Source organism: Oncorhynchus nerka, linkage group LG19 (assembly GCF_034236695.1).
Source record: "Oncorhynchus nerka isolate Pitt River linkage group LG19, Oner_Uvic_2.0, whole genome shotgun sequence".
In the NCBI taxonomy this organism is placed as follows: Eukaryota; Metazoa; Chordata; class Actinopteri; order Salmoniformes; family Salmonidae; genus Oncorhynchus; species Oncorhynchus nerka.
Genome location: NC_088414.1, coordinates 27447083 through 27469346, shown reverse-complemented (window position 1 = coordinate 27469346; position 22264 = coordinate 27447083). Strand labels below are relative to the sequence as shown.

Here is a 22264-nt window from a genome sequence, read left to right as displayed (position 1 = left end):
TAAGCTTTAATGTTAACAGTGGTTAAACGTTCCATAGGGGACAGCCAATAACAAGCATTATCAGAGTGACCCCCCCACCCTTCTGGCACGCCGCTCTCTTTAAGCCTGGCCGATAGGGATCCTGTTCATTTGTTTATTGTCTCGATCTGTCAGTGGAGCGCTACATGGCCGGCACAATCACTACACGGCTTTTATAGTCCCTCTCAATCACTTTTAGGATTCAGCACGCTATCCTGTCCCCACACCCGACACGCACGTGCACACACACACACGCACGCACACGCACACACAGCCACCTGGCATGCTAGCTTTGCTAACACCACTCTCTCCCTTTCTGTTATAGGGTGCTAACGACACACTACTTTCTCCCTACGTGTTAGCGATACACTCACTCATTTAAAAAACACAGTGTACTCTCTGTTGGTGAGCCAGCAGCTTTATCACTCTCACAGTGTGCTAACTACATCTCTTCGCCTGGCTCCCTCATAGGGTGCTAACTACATCTCTTCGCCTGTCTTCTGATGGCTCCCACATAGGGTGCTAACTGCAGCCTCTGTCTGAGACAGATCTATTGGCAAAACGCACAACCAACCCTCTGCAGTAGTGGATGAATGGCGGTCTGGATGAGGGACGCACCCAGACCAGCAGCACTGCTCTCTCTCGCTCTCTGTTCTCAATTCAATTACATTTAAGGGGCTTTTTTGGCATGGGAAACATATGTAACATTTCCAAAGCAAGTGAAGTAGATAATAAACAAAAGTGAAATAAAATAGAAAAAAATGATCAGTAAATATTACACTCACACAAGTTCCAAAAGAATAAAGACATTTCAGATGTCATATTATGTCTATATACAGTGTTGTAACAATGTGCAAATAGTTACAATGTGCAAAAAGTTAAAAAATGGAAAATAAATAAACATAAATATGGGTTGTATTTACAATTGTGTTTGTTCTTCACTGGTTGCCCTTTTCTGTGGCAACAGGTCATACATCTTGCTGCTGTGATGCACACTGTGGTATTTCACCTAGTAGATATGGGAGTTGATCAAAATTGCTTTATTTGTGGATCTGTGTAATCTGAGGTCATACATTTGGCAGGAGGTTAGGAAGCTCAGTTTCCACCTCATTTTGTGTACACATAACCTGTCTTCTCTTGAGAGCTAGGTCTGCCTATGGCGGCCTTTCTCAATAGCAAGGCTATGCTCACTGAGTCTGTACACACTCAAAGTTTTCCTTAAGTTTGGTCAGTCACAGTGGTTAGGTATTCTGCCACTGCGTACTCTCTGTTTAGGGCTAGTTTGCTCTGTTTATCTGTTAATTCCTTCCAATGTGTCAAATAATTATCTTTTTGTTTTTTCATGATTTGGTTGGGTCTAATAGTGTTGCTGTCCTGGACCAGGACCAGCTTGCTTATGGGACTCTTCTCTAGGTTCATCTCTCTCTAGGTGATGGCTTTGTCATGTAAGGTTTGGGAATCGCTTTGTAGAATTTAGCGGCTCTTTTCTGGATCTCTCTCTCTCTCTCTCTCTCTATGTCTCTCTCTGTCTCTCTCTCTCTCTCTACCTCTCTCTGTCTCTCTCTCTCTCTCTCCCCCTGTCTCTCTCTCTCTGTCTCTCTCTACCTCTCTCTCTGTCTCTCTCTCTACCTCTCTCTCTGTCTCTCTCTCTCTCTCTCCCTCTGTCTCTCTCTCGCTGTCTCTCTCTCTCTGTCTCTCTCTCTCTCTCTCTCTCTGTCTCTCTCTCTCTCTACCTCTCTCTCTCTCTCAATTCTATGGGGAAGCGATAATATTTAACAGATTTCCTCCCACCCCTAGGCCTCCCAGGTGTAAGGACAGTTCCAGTAAAGGGGTTCGGGGTGAGAGGGGCGAGGGAGGGGAGGGATGAGGCACGACAGTTAGACAGACTAGTAAAGGAGGGGAAGGTAGATTAGGCCCCTGCCAAGTCAGCACTTTCCCAGCAACACTCTAAAACCACACCTAACCGCTTAATGGTGAACACTGTGATTTTAAACCTGCTCTAATACCCATTAAAGAGCTTAAGCTGCGCACAGGGAGTAGTTCCACTGAAATGGACCCGTCCTCCTTTGAAATGGAGCGGCAGACTTCAGTTAAAGACTTTTACATGGACCTAATGCTTCCTGCTTCCTGGAAGCCCGTGACTCTGTGACGAGAGAGGAGACTCAATCTGAGATGATTGTTGGATGTGTTCAGTTGGGTTCTGTTGTGCTGTCAAAGCAGGATTTTGTTTAAGGGGGGGGGGGGGGCATTTGATGTGCTGGAGCACAATGTGGGATGTTTTCTGCAGTGCATATTGGGATGCGACAAGCAGGTATGACAGCATTGTTTCCTAACAGAGACAGTGACAGCGACAGAGACATGGCTCTGTGGGGAGAGAAACAAACAGGTTTGCCCGTGTTCAGTGACGGTGTCAGAACTGTGTAGTGTGCTGGAGCTGGGGCCTGCTCTCACAGCTAGCTGACAGAGACAGCGCTACAGAATTGTCAGTTCCATGTGGCCAGCCAGACAGTTAGAGTAGGCGATAGCTACAGTACCTATACACCTGCTTGAATGGCTTGGCAAGAATGGCCTCAATGTTCCCAAGGTTTTCCAAGAACACCTTAATACAAACACTGATTCTTGAAACACTCACGAATACTCCACCAGACATACAGTACATCACAAACACACATTTCCTATACCTCATTTCCACTTTCCTCATCTCTCATGGTCATCAGTTTCACTCTAAGGAACTCATTGTTACATTTCCAGGAAAACAAGGTTGTATGGAGGGACAACAGGTCTGGTACACAATGGTATACATATTATTTGTCTGCTTACATTATACAAGAATATTGCAGTTCGATTTGAAAGCCTTGGTTTCTAGTCAGGTTAAAAAGCGCAAATAGAATAGCCTCCTGAGTGGCTCAGCGGTCTAAGGCACAGCATCACAGTACTGAGGCATCACTACAGCCTGGGGTTTGATCCCAGCCGGCTGTGCCTTAGACCTTAGACCAATTGTGACTGGGAGTCCCATAAGGCGGTGCGCAATTGGCCCAGCATTTCCACGTTAGGGTAGGGTTTGGCCGTGAGAGCTTTCCTTGGCTCATCGTGCTCTAGTGACTCCTTGTGGCGGGTCGGGCACCTACAAAGCAAAGTTGAACAGCGTTTCCTCCGACACATTGGTTTGGCAGGCTTCTGGGTTAAGCAAGCAGGTGTTAAGAAGCAGCGCGGCTTCGCAGTTAATGTTTCGAAGGACGTGTGACTCGACCTTCGCCTCTCCCAAGCCTTTTGGGGAGTTGCATCAATGAGATAGTTGGTAGTTACAATTGGATATCACGAAATTGGGGAGAAATAGGGGGTAAAATTGAAAAAAAAAGGGCAAATAGCCTTTTTCCATTTCTGTCATTTTTACATTCTTTTGCAGTTTTCCCCTTGATTTGAACACTGTTTATTAGGCTAAGTGAATTTGGCTGTGTCATGGTTCCACCAGTCACCAGAGGGCAGCAGAGACCGTCCTAGAGACATTTACAACACTCGGGTGTGTCCTATATATTCGTTATGATTTCCCTGTTAAAATAGGTGTGTTTTGTCTGTTGTCCTTTGCAGAAGCTTGAAATGTTTACCGTGTGCGTTCGTTTCCTGAGTGCGTTTTCGAGACCTGGTGTTCGTTGTTTTTCAAGTGTACCGTGATCCTGCGGCTACCGATTCTAAGTATCCTTAATCACTGATCCCTCATCTTGTCTCTTCTCTGAACCTGGGTCCAACCTCACCAAGTCACAGGCAGAAAACAGATGCAGCCAGTACTAGTAGTGTGATGCAACCAAAAAAGAGTGAGAAAAACATCTTAAGCATAATAAACTTCCGGGTTGGAGCGAGCGGTCGCATCTGCACTTCGGTCCGCAGGTAGTATAACTTTTCATTACATCTCATTACATTTCATTATAGTACAACGGTTTGTTTTGTCTAATCTTAGCAATTTCTTCTTAGCTAGCTACATAGCCGTCTTTGTATCAAAGATAATTGCGTAATTATCGTATTTCGTCGTCCTAACGTAGTCTACACTGCTATCTGCCCAGCAGCTAGCCAGCTAGCCAGCTAGCAAACGTCCACCGTCTACCGAATAGCAGCACTGTAAAAACTATTACACTCAACTGAACGACTTGATTAGTGTAGTGTTAGCTAGCTACATAGTTGTCTTTGCTGTCTTCGTATCCAAGATAATTGTGTAGTTTAGAGTGTGTAGTCTTAGAGTGATTATCTTAATTTACCGAGGTTAGCTAGCCAGCTATTTGTCGTCCTTAACATAGGAGACACTGCTAGCTAGCCAACAGCTAGCCAACGTCTACCGAATAGAACTTCCTCACTCAACAACCCGGTCGCATTCCGCTTCGCTCCACAGGTAGTATCACATTTTCATTTCATTTCATTACAGTACAACGGTTTGATTTGTTTGATCGTAGCTAGCTACATAGCTAGCTACATAGCCGTCTTTGTATCAAAGATAATTGTGTAGTCTAGAGCGATTTTCTAGGTTAGCTAGCCAGCTATTGTCGTTCTTTTAACGCAACGTAACGTAATCAACACTGCTAGCTAGCCAGCTAGCCCCCGAATAGCAGCACTGTAGAAACTATCATACTCAACGGAACGACTTGATTAGTGTAGTGCCAACAACGCAGCCACTGCCAGCTAGCCTACAAAGTCAACAACGCAGCCACTGCCAGCTAGCCTACTTCAGCAGTACTGTATCATTTTAATCATTTTAGTCAATAAGATTCTTGCTACGTAAGCTTAACTTTCTGAACATTCGAGACGTGTAGTCCACTTGTCATTCCAATCTCCTTTGCATTAGCGTAGCCTCTTCTGTAGCCTGTCAACTATGTGTCTGTCTATCCCTGTTCTCTCCTCTCTGTACAGACCATACAAACGCTCCACACCGCGTGGCCGCGGCCACCCTAATCTGGTGGTCCCAGCGCGCACGACCCACGTGGAGTTCCAGGTCTCCGGTAGCCTCTGGAACTGCCGATCTGCGGCCAACAAGGCAGAGTTCATCTCAGCCTATGCCTCCCTCCAGTCCTCGACTTCTTGGCACTGACGGAAACATGGATCACCACAGATAACACTGCTACTCCTACTGCTCTCTTCGTCCGCCCATGTGTTCTCGCACACCCCGAGAGCTTCTGGTCAGCGGGGTGGTGGCACCGGGATCCTCATCTCTCCCAAGTGGTCATTCTCTCTTTCTCCCCTTACCCATCTGTCTATCGCCTCCTTTGAATTCCATGCTGTCACAGTTACCAGCCCTTTCAAGCTTAACATCCTTATCATTTATCGCCCTCCAGGTTCCCTCGGAGAGTTCATCAATGAGCTTGATGCCTTGATAAGCTCCTTTCCTGAGGACGGCTCACCTCTCACAGTTCTGGGCGACTTTAACCTCCCCACGTCTACCTTTGACTCATTCCTCTCTGCCTCCTTCTTTCCACTCCTCTCCTCTTTGACCTCACCCTCTCACCTTCCCCCTACTCACAAGGCAGGCAATACGCTCAACCTCATCTTTACTAGATGCTGTTCTTCCACTAACCTCATTGCAACTCCCCTCCAAGTCTCCGACCACTACCTTGTATCCTTTTCCCTCTCGCTCTCATCCAACACTTCCCACACTGCCCCTACTGGATGGTATCGCGCCGTCCCAACCTTCGCTCTCTCTCCCCCGCTACTCTCTCCTCTTCCATCCTATCATCTCTTCCCTCTGCTCAAACCTTCTCCAACCTATCTCCTGATTCTGCCTCCTCAACCCTCCTCTCCTCCCTTTCTGCATCCTTTGACTCTCTATGTCCCCTATCCTCCAGGCCGGCTCGGTCCTCCCTCCCGCCTCCGTGGCTCGACGACTCATTGCGAGCTCACAGAACAGGGCTCCGGGCAGCCGAGCGGAAATGGAGGAAAACTCGCCTCCTGCGGACCTGGCATCCTTTCACTCCCTCCTCTCTACATTTTCCTCTTCTGTCTCTGCTGCTAAAGCCACTTTCTACCACTCTAAATTCCAAGCATCTGCCTCTAACCCTAGGGAAGCTCTTTGCCACCTTCTCCTCCCTCCTGAATCCTCCTCCCCCCCCTCCTCCTCTCTGCAGATGACTTCGTCAACCATTTTGAAAAGAAGGTCGACGACATCCGATCCTCGCTTGCTAAGTCAAACGACACCGCTGGTTCTGCTCACACTGCCCTACCCTGTGCTCTGACCTCTTTCTCCCTCTCTCTCCAGATGAAATCTCGCTGCTCTTGTGACGGCCGGCCGCCCAACAACCTGCCCGCTTGACCCTATCCCTCCTCTCTTCTCCAGACCATTTCCGGAGACCTTCTCCCTTACCTCACCTCGCTCATCAACTCATCCCTGACCGCTGGCTACGTCCCTTCCGTCTTCAAGAGAGCGAGAGTTGCACCCTTCTGAAAAACCTACACTCGATCCCTCCGATGTCAACAACTACAGACCAGTATCCCTTCTTTCTTTTCTCTCCAAAACTCTTGAACGTGCCGTCCTTGGCCAGCTCTCCCGCTATCTCTCTCAGAATGACCTTCTTGATCCAAATCAGTCAGGTTTCAAGACTAGTCATTCAACTGAGACTGCTCTTCTCTGTATCACAGAGGCGCTCCGCACTGCTAAAGCTAACTCTCTCCCTCTGCTCTCATCCTTCTAGACCTATCGGCTGCCTTCGATACTGTGAACCATCAGATCCTCCTCTCCACCCTCTCCGAGTTGGGCATCTCCGGCGCGGCCCACGCTTGGATTGCGTCCTACCTGACAGGTCGCTCCTACCAGGTGGCGTGGCGAGAATCTGTCTCCTCACCACGCGCTCTCACCACTGGCGTCCCCAGGGCTCTGTTCTAGGCCCTCTCCTATTCTCGCTATACACCAAGTCACTTGGCTCTGTCATAACCTCACATGGTCTCTCCTATCATTGCTATGCAGACGACACACAATTAATCTTCTCCTTTCCCCTTCTGATGACCAGGTGGCGAATCGCATCTCTGCATGTCTGGCAGACATATCAGTGTGGATGACGGATCACCACCTCAAGCTGAACCTCGGCAAGACGGAGCTGCTCTTCCTCCCGGGAAGGACTGCCCGTTCCATGATCTCGCCATCACGGTTGACAACTCCATTGTGTCCTCCTCCCAGAGCGCTAAGAACCTTGGCGTGATCCTGGACAACACCCTGTCGTTCTCAACTAACATCAAGGCGGTGGCCCGTTCCTGTAGGTTCATGCTCTACAACATCCGCAGAGTACGACCCTGCCTCACACAGGAAGCGGCGCAGGTCCTAATCCAGGCACTTGTCATCTCCCGTCTGGATTACTGCAACTCGCTGTTGGCTGGGCTCCCTGCCTGTGCCATTAAACCCTACAACTCATCCAGAACGCTGCAGCCCGTCTGGTGTTCAACCTTCCCAAGTTCTCTCACGTCACCCCCGCTCCTCCGCTCTCTCCACTGGCTTCCAGTTGAAGCTCGCATCCGCTACAAGACCATGGTGCTTGCCTACGGAGCTGTGAGGGGAACGGCACCTCAGTACCTCCAGGCTCTGATCAGGCCCTACACCCAAACAAGGGCACTGCGTTCATCCACCTCTGGCCTGCTCGCCTCCCTACCACTGAGGAAGTACAGTTCCCGCTCAGCCCAGTCAAAACTGTTCGCTGCTCTGGCCCCCCAATGGTGGAACAAACTCCCTCACGACGCCAGGACAGCGGAGTCAATCACCACCTTCCGGAGACACCTGAAACCCCACCTCTTTAAGGAATACCTAGGATAGGATAAAGTAATCCTTCTCACCCCCCCCCTTAAAAGATTTAGATGCACTATTGTAAAGTGGCTGTTCCACTGGATGTCTTAAGGTGAACGCACCAATTTGTAAGTCGCTCTGGATAAGAGCGTCTGCTAAATGACTTAAATGTAATGTAAATGTATAATCATCCACACCGAAAAAACTAACTGAATAATGTGAACAAGCTTGATTTGAATATGTGCACTTGAAATGTAGCTGGGTCAACATTGGTATACAGTGTCCATCTCAGATTGACTTACTGGCATTCAATGAAATCCAATGGATTGGTCATTTTAACTCAGCTCCTGTCCTGTTTAAAGAGCAACTGAACACACTGATTCTGCATGTGTTTCTCTGTTGCTCATTAAGAAAAAGTAGATTTCCGTCTTGGGGTGAGGTTGGATGTGACAGTTGCTGATGTTTGTCCCCCATGAGACACCATAGGAACAAAGCCCGTATCATTTCCTCAAAATAGTCCGAATGAAAACTTCAAAATCTGTAATTCATTTGGACAATTTTGCAGAGGAGGTTTTAGTCGTGCAATTATTCATCTAGCTACAACATTTGGGGCAGTATTTCTCAAGTAAAAAAATATATAATTAAAAAGTAAGTGTGCAACGTGTTTCGTTATGTAAACAAAGTCCGATCCGCTGCCTGCTGAGCAGAGCTGAGTTTCCCAAAAGCATCGTAACACTAAGATCATCTTTCGTCCATTTTGTTTCAATGGAATTAAGATGCTCTTAGTGCTAAGATGCTTCTGGGAGTCTGTCTCACTGTCTGTGTGTTATGCTGTAATATTGGATAGAGTGCAAACAACACATCAGTGTATCCATCTGTATTAGTGAGCATTGTTGAAATCAAAACCCAACCCTCAAGTAATTCATGACGAACTCACTTACTAAACTCTGTTTTGGATGAGACTGACTTTATGACTAAAATGATCCTATTTACACTTTGTAGTCAATTTTGACACTAGAATAAACGTTTCTGACTTATATAGATGCCACATAGGGCGTTTTCTACCAGATAAGTTCTTTATTGCCTTCAGTTGCTCTTTAAAATACAGGGAGCCCCCCTTCCAGTTATAAAAAACTGTTTCTCCATGTTTGAGTGGGCATGGAGCGTCCTGAACACAAGCTGCCGTCTGCTGTCCTTGTCCATTTCCCCAGTTCCGTAAAGGGGATGAAGCTGCATATGGTCATGTCTGTGCTGTGTGTTTGACGAGGTGTCTAACACAGCATCAAGCCTCCACCATGTCCCTGCCAGCGGCTCCAAGTACTCCCAGTTTCATCCCCCCCACCCTCCCTCCGTCCCTGGCTCTGTGGCCATGCCTGCTGAAATATGTTTTTTAATAAAGAGTCTGGACGGTAAACGGCCACTCCGCCAGCGATAAAAATGAAGGATCTGAGGCTCTTGGCTGAGGAGAGTCTGGAGGAAATAGGAAGGCAATGACACAGTGCTCTCACCGAGCAGGCTGGCGGCTGGCATAGCATAGGAGATTCTCTATGTGAGGGAACTAGGCACAGCTGGACTAAATAGAGCCCCTATGTGTGTGTGTTTGTGTGTGTGTGTTTGTGTGTGTGTGTGTCAACTCACTTCTCGCTCTCACATTAGGTTTTCTTTCCATTATTCTAAAAAGCCATTTGAATTTCATTTGAGTTGAGGAAGCAGCAGGCTACATAGCGGCCTGGTGGGGAAGGACATGGAACTGATTTGCATTCAGAGCCTGTGACCTCATCTACCTCAGTCCGCATAGACAGGAAGGAGGGAGTGGGGATACACATCAAATCAAAGTGTATTTGTCACATGTGCTGAATACAACAGGTGTAGTAGACCTTTTAAGGCAGTTAAGAAAATATTTACTAAATAAACTTAAGTAATCAAATCAAAAAAGTAACACAATATATAACATAACAAAAATGAGGCAATATACAGGTACAGAGAGAGGGAAGGAGGGAGGAGCTCAGAGGCAGAGAGCAGACAGCAGGGGGTTCTGCCTGAGTATTTCCTCCTATGGTATTACTCTTAACATTGGGCAGAAATGTGTCATGCGTAGTTTCCTCTGTGCTCTGTGAGTGTTGGGTCATTCTAAGGCCTCAGATACAGGTAGCAGATGGGGGTACATTAGAGGGCCTTGGGCATGTGGGATATGGAGCTGTGATATGTGGAAACTGTAATAATCCATATACCAGAGGCAAGTTAAAACACGTCAATACTGAGTGAACATGGAAAATTCATGTTTTGAAAATCAAGAACACTCAATTCTTTCTCTCACACACAAATAAGCAAACAGGAAGTAACACACAGGGACAGCAACAGGCCTGTGTGAGCAGTGACCCTAACAATAAGTGACAGACTTTGACAAGAACACAAGTCACATGTAAAAAACACTCTCTCTCACAGACAGGCACTCCTGTAGCCTTGGGAATAACCAAATCACACACACTCAGTTTTCCTCACAAGCAGGATACACCACCTCAACGTGACATAATGGTATACAGCAATCTCTCCCCCTCCTCTCCAGTACTTAGACAAGATGTACAACTTAACTCACACGGCCCTGTTTATATACTGTTCAGTGTTCAAGGTGCTGCCTCACTTAACAAAATGATTAAACGCAATTAACCAACAGGATGGAACATTTCCGATGGCCAGGACGAGGCAGATTCCAGCAGTGTTTTTGGTGCCCCTCGTTTTCCATGCCAGCCCAAAGACGCTCGCTTTCAAAGGCATCCCCCCCTTTTGTGTAAATGGAATTAGACAAACCGTTAGTTTCTGGGCTAATTAACTGTGGTGTTGCTGTGCGCTATGAAAGAGCTAGCTACAGTACTGTACTCAAAGACCTCTCATTTCCCCAGCAGAACAATCCTGATCCAATTTTCACCAGATCAAGGGCTGCTGGGATAGCAAAAATAAAATCATTTGTTTGAGGTTTGTTCTTGCATCAAAGACAATTGACACAATGGTTCTTCTGTAGTGTCATATTCTATTTATTTATTTGTTTATTATGTTCATATCAGTCCACTCCTCCACCACCCCACACATCACCATCCCAATCTGCATTGACATTATACTCTGGAGCTTCAAATGACTACTGAGCAGTCACCATCTTTTTGTTTGGCTGTGGAACATATTGATCGGATCAAAACGGAAATGAATTTGTAATGCTGCCAAGACATGGCCTGGTGGACGGTGATGTCACATCCTTCGCAATGTATTGCTGCTGAGGAGACATTACAATGGGATTGCAACGCTGTAATTCTCTGTTATAAACACCTCATACAGAGTGAAATATGCATGTTGGCTAAATGTAGAATGTAGCATTTAAAAAAAAAACGTTTTAGTCATTTAGCAGACGCTCTTATCCAGAGCGACTTACAGGAGCAATTAAGGTTAATAAGTGCTTTGCTCAAGGACACATCAACAGATTTTTCACCTAGTCGGCTCAGGGATTCGAATCAGTGACCTTCCGGTGACCTCTTAACCACTAGACTACCAGCCTATTGGTTATTCTACACTGTGTGAGCTGGGATTTGATATATCACGGGGTGAAGCAAAGCCCAATAAACGGTGCATTCAGAAAGTATTCAGACCCCTTCACCTTTTCCACATTTTGTTACATTACAGCCTTATTCTAAAAGGGATAACATATATTTATCCCCCTCACTAATCTACACACAATACCACATAATGATGTAGCAATAACAGGTTTTTAGAAATGTTTGCACATTTATAAAAAATAAAAAACGGAAATATCACATTTACATAAGTATTCAGACCCTTTACTCAGTACTATGTTGACGCAACTTTGGCAGCGATTACAGCCATGAGTCTTCTTGGGTATGACGCTACAAGCTTGGCACACCTGGATTTGGGGAGTTTCTCCCATTATTCTCTGCAGATCCTCTCAAACACTGTCAGGTTGGAATGGGAGCGTCACTGCAAAGCTATTTTCAGGTCTATCCAGAGATGTTTGATCGTGTTCAAATCTGGACTGGCTGGGCCACTCAAGGACATTCAGAATCTTGTCCCAAAGCCACTCCTGCACGGTGAGGTAAATTCCTTAAGTAAAAATACTTTAAATTACTACTTAAGTAGTTTTTGGGGTATCAGTACTTTACTTTACTCTTTATATTTCTTACTCTTTACTTTCTTACTCTTTATATTCATTACCGATTAGCAGCACAACTATTACACTCAACTGAACGACTTGATTCGTGTAGTGTTAGCTAGCTACATAGTTGTCTTTGCTGTCTTCGTACCCAAGATAATTGTGTAGTTTAGAGTGTGTAGTTTTATGTCGCCCTTAACATAGAGACTCTGCTAGCTAGCCAACAGCTAGCCAACGCCTACCGAACAGAACTTCTGCACTCAACAATCCGGGTCCGTATTTCGCTTCGCTCCACAGGTAGTATCACATTTTTCATTTCATTTCATTACAGTACAACGGCTTGATTTGTTTGATCGTAGCTAGCTACATAGCTAGCTACACAGCCGTCTTTGTATCAAAGATAATTGTGTAGCCTGGAGCGACTTCCTAGGTTAGTTAGCCAGCTATTGTCGTTCTTTTAACGCAACGTAACGTAATCAACACTGCTAGCTAGCCAGCTAGCCCTGAATAGCAGCACAGTAGAAACTATTACACTCAACGGAACGACTTGATTAGTGTAGTGTCAACAACGCAGCCAATGCCACTAGCCTACTTAGTCAACAACGCAGCCTCTGCCAGCTAGCCTACTTCAGCAGTACTGTATCATTTTAATCATTTTAGTCAATAAGATTCTTGCTACGTAGCTTAACTCTCTGAACACTCGTGACGTGTAGTCCACTTGTCATTCCAATCTCCTTTGCATTAGCGTAGCCTGTGTAGCCTGTCAACTATGTGTCTGTCTATCCCTGTTCTCTCCTCTCTGCACAGACCATACAAACGCTTCCACACCGCGTGGCCGCGCCACCCTAATCTGGTGGTCCCAGCGCGCACGACCCACGTGGAGTTCCAGGTCTCCGGTAGCCTCTGAACCGCCGATCTGCGGCCAACAAGGCAGAGTTCATCTCCGCCTATGTCTCCCTCCAGTCCTCGACTTCTTGGCACTGACGGAAACATGGATCACCACAGACAACACTGCTACTCCTACTGCTCTCTCTTCGTCTGCCCACGTGTTCTCGCACACCCCGAGAGCTTCTGGTCAGCGGGGTGGTGGCACCGGATCCTCATCTCTCCCAAGTGGTCATTCTCTTTTCTCCCCTTACCCATCTGTCTATCGCCTCCTTTGAATTCCATGCTGTCACAGTTACCAGCCCTTTCAAGCTTAACATCCTTATCATTTATCGCCCTCCAGGTTCCCTCGGAGAGTTCATCAATGAGCTTGATGCCTTGATAAGCTCCTTTCCTGAGGACGGCTCACCTCTCACAGTTCTGGGCGACTTTAACCTCCCCACGCCTACCTTGACTCATTCCTCTCTGCCTCCTTCTTTCCACTCCTCTCCTCTTTTGACCTCACCCTCTCACCTTCCCCCTACTCACAAGGCAGGAAATACGCTCGACCTCATCTTTACTAGATGCTGTTCTTCCACTAACCTCGTTGCAACTCCTCCAAGTCTCCGACCACTACCTTGTATCCTTTTCCCTCTCGCTCTCATCCAACACTTCCCACACTGCCCCTACTGGATGGTATCGCGCCGTCCCAACCTTCGCTCTCTCTCCCCCGCTACTCTCTCCTCTTCCATCCTATCATCTCTTCCTCTGCTCAAACCTTCTCCAACCTATCTCCTGATTCTGCCTCCTCAACCCTCCTCTCCTCCCTTTCTGCATCCTTTGACTCTCTATGTCCCCTATCCTCCAGGCCGGCTCGGTCCTCCCCTCCCGCTCCGTGGCTCGACGACTCATTGCGAGCTCACAGAACAGGGCTCCGGGCAGCCGAGCGGAAATGGAGGAAAACTCGCCTCCCTGCGGACCTGACATCCTTTCACTCCCTCCTCTCTACATTTTCCTCTTCTCTCTCTGCTGCTAAAGCCACTTTCTACCACTCTAAATTCCAAGCATCTGCCTCTAACCCTAGGAAGCTCTTTGCAACCTTCTCCTCCCTCCTGAATCCTCCTCCCCCTCCTCCCCCTCTCTGCAGATGACTTCGTCAACCATTTTGAAAAGAAGGTCGACGACATCCGATCCTCGTTTGCTAAGTCAAACGACACCGCTGGTTCTGCTCACACTGCCCTACCCTGTGCTCTGACCTCTTTCTCCCTCTCTCTCCAGATGAAATCTCGTCTTGTGACGGCCGGCCGCCCTACAACCTGCCCGCTTGACCCTATCCCCTCCTCTCTTCTCCAGACCATTTCCGGAGACCTCCTCCCTTACCTCACCTCGCTCATCAACTCATCCCTGACCGCTGGCTACGTCCCTTCCGTCTTCAAGAGAGCGAGAGTTGCACCCCTTCTGAAAAAAACCTACACTCGATCCCTCCGATGTCAACAACTACAGACCAGTATCCCTTCTTTCTTTTCTCTCCAAAACTCTTGAACGTGCCGTCCTTGGCCAGCTCTCCCGCTATCTCTCTCAGAATGACCTTCTTGATCCAAATCAGTCAGGTTTCAAGACTAGTCATTCAACTGAGACTGCTCTTCTCTGTATCACGGAGGCGCTCCGCACTGCTAAAGCTAACTCTCTCTCCTCTGCTCTCATCCTTCTAGACCTATCGGCTGCCTTCGATACTGTGAACCATCAGATCCTCCTCTCCACCCTCTCCGAGTTGGGCATCTCCGGCGCGGCCCACGCTGATTGCGTCCTACCTGACAGGTCGCTCCTACCAGGTGGCGTGGCGAGAATCCGTCTCCACACCACGTGCTCTCACCACTGGTGTCCCCAGGGCTCTGTTCTAGGCCCTCTCCTATTCTCGCTATACACCAAGTCACTTGGCTCTGTCATAACCTCACATGGTCTCTCCTATCATTGCTATGCAGACGACACACAATTAATCTTCTCCTTTCCCCCTTCTGATGACCAGGTGGCGAATCGCATCTCTGCATGTCTGGCAGACATATCCGTGTGGATGACGGATCACCACCTCAAGCTGAACCTCGGCAAGACGGAACTGCTCTTCCTCCCGGGAAGGACTGCCCGTTCCATGATCTCGCCATCACGGTTGACAACTCCATTGTGTCCTCCTCCCAGAGCGCTAAGAACCTTGGCGTGATCCTGACAACACCCTGTCGTTCTCAACTAACATCAAGGCGGTGGCCCGTTCCTGTAGGTTCATGCTCTACAACATCCGCAGAGTACGACCCTGCCTCACACAGGAAGCGGCGCAGGTCCTAATCCAGGCACTTGTCATCTCCCGTCTGGATTACTGCAACTCGCTGTTGGCTGGGCTCCCTGCCTGTGCCATTAAACCCCTACAACTCATCCAGAACGCCGCAGCCCGTCTGGTGTTCAACCTTCCCAAGTTCTCTCACATCACCCCGCTCCTCCGCTCCCTCCACTGGCTTCCAGTTGAAGCTCGCATCCGCTACAAGACCATGGTGCTTGCCTACGGAGCTGTGAGGGGAACGGCACCTCAGTACCTCCAGGCTCTGATCAGGCCCTACACCCAAACAAGGGCACTGCGTTCATCCACCTCTGGCCTGCTCGCCTCCCTACCACTGAGGAAGTACAGTTCCCGCTCAGCCCAGTCAAAACTGTTCGCTGCTCTGGCCCCCCAATGGTGGAACAAACTCCCTCACGACGCCAGGACAGCGGAGTCAATCACCACCTTCCGGAGACACCTGAAACCCCACCTCTTTAAGGAATACCTAGGATAGGATAAAGTTATCCCTCTCACCCCCCCTCCCCCTGAAAAGATTTAGATGCACTACTGTTCCACTGGAGGTCATAAGGTGAATGCACCAATTTGTAAGTCGCTCTGGATAAGAGCGTCTGCTAAATGACTTAAATGTAAATGTAAATGTAAATTTTAAATGCTTAGCAGGACAGAAAATGGTCCAATTCACACACATATCAAGAGAACATCCCAGGTCATCCCTTACGCCTCTGATCTAGCGGACTCACTAAACACAAATGCTTTGTTTGTAAATTATGTCTGAGTGTTGAAGTGTGCCCCTGGCTATCCGTAAATTTCAAAAACAAGAAAATTGTGCTGCCTGGTTTGCTTAATATAAGGACATTTTTATTATTTATAGTTTTACTTTTTGATACTTAAGTATATTTAAAACCAAATACTTGGACTTTTACTCAAGTAGTATTTTACTGTGTGACTTTCATTTTTACTTGAGTAATTTTCTATGAATTAAGGTATATTTACTTTTACTCAAGTATGACAGTTGGGTACTTTTTACACCACTGCTTCTACGTTGTCTTGGCTTTGTGCTTAGGGTCATTGTCCTGTTGGAAGGTGAACCTTCGCCCCAATCTGAGGTCCTGAGCGCTCTGGAGCAGGTTTTCATCAAGTATCTCTCTGTACTTTGCTCTGATCATCTATCACTCAATCCTGACTAGTCTCCCAGTCCCTGCTGCTTATAAACATAAAAACGTCCACAGAAGGACGCTGCCACCACCATGCTTCATCGTAGGGATGGTGCCAGGTTTCCTCCAGACTTTTCATTCAGGCCAATCTTGGTTTCATTAGACCAGAGAATCTTGTTTCTCATGATCTGAGAGTCCTTTAGGTGCCTTTGGTAAACTTCAAGCAGGCTGTCATTTGATGTGCCTTTTACTGAGGAGTGGCTTCCGTCTGGTTACTGGAGTGCTGCAGAGATGGTTGTCCTTCTGGAAAAGTTCTACCATTTCCACAGAGGAACTCTGGAGCGCTGTCAGAATGACCATCAGGTTTTTCTCAGTTTGGCTGTCCGGCCAGTTCTAGGTAAAGTCTTGATGGTTCCAAGCTTCTTCCATTTAAGAATAATGGAGAACACTGTGTTCTTGGGGACCTTCAATGCTGCAGAAATGTTTTGGTACCCTTCCCCAGATCTGTGCCTCGACACGATCCTGTCTCGGAGCTCTACGGACAATTCCTTCGACCTTATGGCTTGGTTTTTGCTCTGAAATGCACTGTCAACTGTGAGACCCTGTATGGACAGGTGTGTGCCTTTCCAAATCATGTCCAATCAATTGAATTTACCACAGGTGAACTCCAATCAAGTTGTAGAAACATCTCAAGGATGATCAATGGAAACAGGATGCACCTGAGCTGAATTTCAAGTCTCATAGGAAAGGGTCTGAATGTAATGTTTTTTAAATTTGCAAATATTTCTAACAACCTATTTTCACTTTGTCATTATGGGGTATTGTGTGTATATTGATGAGGAAAATGTTTTATTTAATCCATTTTAGAATAAGGCTGCAACGGAACAAAATGTGGAAAAAGTCAAGTGGTCTGAATACTTTCCGAATGCCCTGTATTACTGCCATAACACTAAAGACTTCAAATGAACTTAGCTAGTTCTATAAAAAGGTCTATAGTGTGAGGTCAGTGTAACAGTACTTCATATCCATACAATAGTCCAGGGGATCAACATATCTATGGTAATTCCATGTGGAGTAAGGTTTTGTGAGTCAGTAAAGTGTGTGTGCATGTGCGTGTGTGTGTGTGGCTTATGTTCAAAACCACCTGCTAATTAGCTACACTGAATAAAGAACATATCTAAAACAAATTGAAATCCTCCTCTTTCCAAATGGGTTGAATATTGAAGTAACACTGTTATGTTCCTTTATGCCTTCAATGAGTGAAAAATAAATCAATGTTAGGATCAAATACAGAATGTAGCTAAATACTCGTTCTCTCTCCTTAAAGCCACAATCCAGAGTCAGTTGTTCAACCCAACAGCAGCCTCAACACTGCTTTGGGTTATGATAGGGTAAGGTCTAATCTTGCTACATTTGCACACACTGTACAATCCCATGTGTAACTCTGTGTTGTTGTTTTTGTCACACTGCTTTGCTCTATCTTGGCCAGGTCGCAGTTGTAAATGAGAACTTGTTCTCAACTGGCCTCCCTGGTTAAATAAAGGTGCATTTTTATTTTTATTTTTTTAAAGGCAGTTGTATATCATTAATTGAAGAAAGAAAAACGTTGATCTGCAGGACATCTTACCGATTGTACTAATTACTAGGTCAATCTTCAGCAGTAAAGTTCTGTCACATAGCATGTAATCAGAGCTCAGCAGACACATGTCACAACGCTGCTCAGTGCAGATGGAAACGGGCAGATCTGCTGAGGCAAGCCCTTCTTCATGAAATGATTGGTTCAAGGCACTCCATTGCAGCAATGCTATGGGTCCACCAATTATGACACGCTACAGAGGTGTAACCTCCATGACAACTCAGGAGATGACATATCATCTGGAACATAGGAAAAGTCTCTCAACCTGATCCTAGGTTCACTGTTACTGCTTACTGAGCGGTGCATGTTAACATTTCATACCTAAAGTATGACCTTCAGGAAAGGAATTTCATTTCTGAGTGTGTGTGTTTGTTTGTGTGTGTTGGTGAGATGGTCTTGAAAATAATTCAATATGAGTGATATAAATGGCGTATTAAATGGGTTAACTCCAAAAACAAACTGGCAACACTGCCTGAAATCTGATAATAGCCTATACTCAGCTTCAGTGAGATTCAGTTCACAAAGGATTCCAGGAGCACAGCTGAAATTCTCAGGACTGAATGCACTTAACATGCAAGCCCACCGGGCAGCCTAAAATGGAGATACAAATCCCATATACAGTATGCAAATGCTAAACCTAGAAGTCTCACAAGTATGTGCAAAATATATTAGAACAGGCGTGTGCTAATATTGTTTTCCGAGCCCACAATGGAGAAACAAACACAGCCCAACAAACACAGCCCAACAAACACAGCCCAACAAACACAGCCCAACAAACACAGCCCAGAGTCGGACAATATAGATTCTCTGGTGTATACATACGATTCATCTATTTGTTCCATTGGAGGGACATGTTTTTTCTTTTAATACTGTGGCATAGATTTATTGTTGTCCGTCGCCCAGACTGAACGTTTCTTTTGTGTTTCTACATTTCCATTTCCTTATTGAAATGCCTCAACAATCCTCAAGCTACGTGTAAATATACTTGTTCAACAACATGTGGACACAGCAGTGAACTGTGGTGTCCTTCACAGAGGAGCGGGAGTAGCATTGCTAACAAACACGGTCCCTTTTTGACCTTAGAGTACACTTGAAACAAAGCATGAAGCTTCACTATAGACTGCAGCTAATGAGTAGAAGTTATCGGGATAAAAGCATCCTTTGCTCTGACAGTACCACAGCACGGTATGCAAATCAACACTCTGGCCGAACAAAAGACTGAGCAGTGATCGAGACTGACGTAAGTGTAAGTGCTTCTATTCTTTGGTAATCTCATGGGTGTTTATTGGCACAGGTCAAGAGCCCTTGCGTCTCTGATAACAATCTCCTGACTTAATGATCCAAATGATACCACTCTATGAAGATGCGTCAATAGCATTCCGTCTTGTTGGGACCAAATACCAGTTGCTCTGTGGCATAAAACAGTTGAGGGGGATGAAAAACAAACGCCCTTATTTTACACACTACTGTCTTACTCTTGGGTGAGATCAAATAAAATGTTATTTATCACAATACAACAGGTGTTTACCTTGAAATGCTTACTTACAAGCCCTTCCCAATGATGCAGAGTTGAACAAAAATACAAATAATAATACAAATATAAAAATAGTAACAAGAGGAATAAAAAATACACAAGAATGGAGCTATATACAGGCAGTAGCAGTACCAGATCAATGCAGGGTATGAGGTATTTGAGGTAGATATGTACATAAAGGCAGGGTAAAGTGACGAGGCATCAGGAAAGATCATAATAGGAGATGACCAAGAAGGACCTGCTTCTCAAGCTGAGACGAAACACAAGATTATTAGTGATACCTCAGAGGTGTGAATGGGGTAATTTACCCCAAGACTTAAATAAACCTACTCCATACCTTTCTTACTTCACATCCTGTCCTATCTGACACACACTGAGGAGACATCTTAATCCCCAGAGCCTACAGCAAAAGCTCCACTAGACTGTAACAGTTAGCCCCAGCCTGCCTGCCTGACTTGAAGTGTAATCTGGCCTGAGAGATGGAACAGGAGCTGGACTCACCATCCTCAGTGGGCACATAGACATTGAGGTATAGACAGTCCTCACTCTGGTTCTGAACGTAGCCTGCTGCAGCGTCCAGGTTGTCAGTGAACCACACCGGCAGCATTATTTCAGGCAGCACCCCGTGTACATTCTGCGGGCACACGGGGGCAAACTGGGTGGCGTTGCGGATCTCCTGCCAGGAGCCTGGCGCCTCTGGGGGCTGGAAGCGGCGCTCGCCGATGGGCGGGGTGGCGTAGGGCACGCCCAGGTACTGCTCCACGGGTCCCAGGATCTCGTTGTTGAGTTCCTTCCTGACGCCGCGCAGCTTGCCGTAGCCCGTGGTGACCATGGGGTGTTTCCCGCTGAGGTCGGCCCGCTGGCAGGAGGACAGTGCCAGGCGGAGGGCCAGGCCCAGGAGCCACACCAGACACGGGTCAGACATCCTGCGGGGGCTGGAGCGCCGCATCCCACTGGGCCCCGGACGTCTGGGGCCACTCTCAGGGAAGAAGGACATGTCCTCCGGTCTTCTGCCCAACAAACTAAATATGAGTTCACTCGTGGACAGCAAAGAGTGAAGAAAGGACCTCCAAATACCCTGAAATTAGTAGGTTATTGGAGATACTGGGAGAAAGAAGGTATTGGGAGGGGTGGGGGGTTTGGTCAAAATCAGAGGTGTAGAGTGTGTTTTCCTAGCATAGTGTGAGAGGCGAGAGAGCAGGTGTAGAGAGGGGGAGGGACGGGAGGCATCCTCAGATAGACTGTCTGTTCTGGTCCATCCTCCTGAGAGCTCCTGATAGGCCAGCTGCAGACTGACAGCTTCCACAGCCAACACGCCACACCTGGGTACACACAAAGGTCAGAGGTCATAGTAAGTTAGTGGGTCTGTGTTTGGAAAGAGAGACACAACATTGACAGTAGCTGTTTTAAGTATGTTTTAAGATGGCCAGGAACAAAGAAATTTCGTCTGAAACTTGTCAGTCTATTCTTGTTCTGAGAAATGAAGGCTATTCCATGTGAGAAATTGCCAAGAAACTGAAGATGTCATGCAACACTGTGTACTACTTCCATCACAGAACAGCACAACTGGCTCTAACGAGAATAGAAAGAGGAGTGGAGGCCCCGATGCACAACTGAGCAAGAGGACAAATACATTAGAGTGTCTAGTTTGAGAAACAGACACATCACATGTCTTCAACTGGCTGCTTCATTAAATAGTACTCACAAAACAACAGTCTCAACGTCAACAGTGAAGAGGTGACTACGGGATGCTGACCTTCTAGGCAGAGTTCCTCTGTCCAGTGTCTGTGTTCTTTTGTCCATCTTAATATTTTATTTTTATTGGCCAGTCTGAGATATGTCTTTTCTTTGCAACTCTGTCTAGAAGGCCAGCATGTCGAGACTGGTGTTTTGTGGGTACTATTTAATGAAGCTGCCAGTTGAGGCGTCTGTTTCTCAAACTAGACACTCTAATGTACATTTACATTTACATTTAAGTCATTTAGCAGACGCTCTTATCCAGAGCGACTTACAAATTGGATGTACTTGTCCTCTTGCTCAGGCCTCCCACTCCTCTTTCTATTCTGGTTAGAGCAAGTTTGCGCTGTTCTGTGAAGGGAGTAGTACACAGCCTGGTACGAGATCTTCAGTTTCTTGGCAATTTCTCCTTAGAGAATAGCCTTCATTTCTCAGAACAAGAAACGACTGATGAGTTTCAGAAGAAAGTTCTTTGTTTCTGGCCATTTTGAGCCTGTAATCGAACCCACAAATGTTGATGCTCCAGATACTCAACTAGTCTAAAGAAGGCCAGTTTTATTGCTTCTTTAATCATAGCACAACAGTGTTCAGCTCTGCTAACATAATTGCATGGGGTTTTTCTAATGATCAATTAGCCTTTTAAAATGATAAACTTGGATTAGCTAACACAACGTGCCATTGGAACACTGGAGTGATGGTTGCTGATATAGGCCTCTCTATGTCTATGTAGATATCCCATTAAAAAATCAGCTGTTTCCAGCTACAATAGTCATTTACAACATTAACAATGTCTACACTGTATTTCTGATCAATTTGATGTTATTGTAACGGAGAGAAAAATGTGATTTTCTTTTAAAAACAAGGAGATTTTTAAGTGAACCCAAAACTTGAAACATTAGTGTACATATTGTCCTTGAGCTGCCACAACAGACATGTTCCCATATTTTAACTAGGCAAGTCAGTTAAGAACACATTCTTAATTACAATGACGGCCTACCCCGGACAATTGTGCAGTGCCCTATGGGACTCCCAATCACAGCCGGATGTGATGGAGCCTGGATTTGAACCAGGGACTGCAGTGACACCTCACACTGA

At 46.4% G+C, this 22264-nt stretch overlaps 1 pseudogene; it reads right to left on the bottom strand.

Annotated features, from left to right (window-relative positions):
• The window catches only part of LOC115117698 (neuroligin-2-like), a 104080-nt pseudogene that overhangs the window by 59433 nt on the left and 22383 nt on the right, over positions 1-22264 (bottom strand).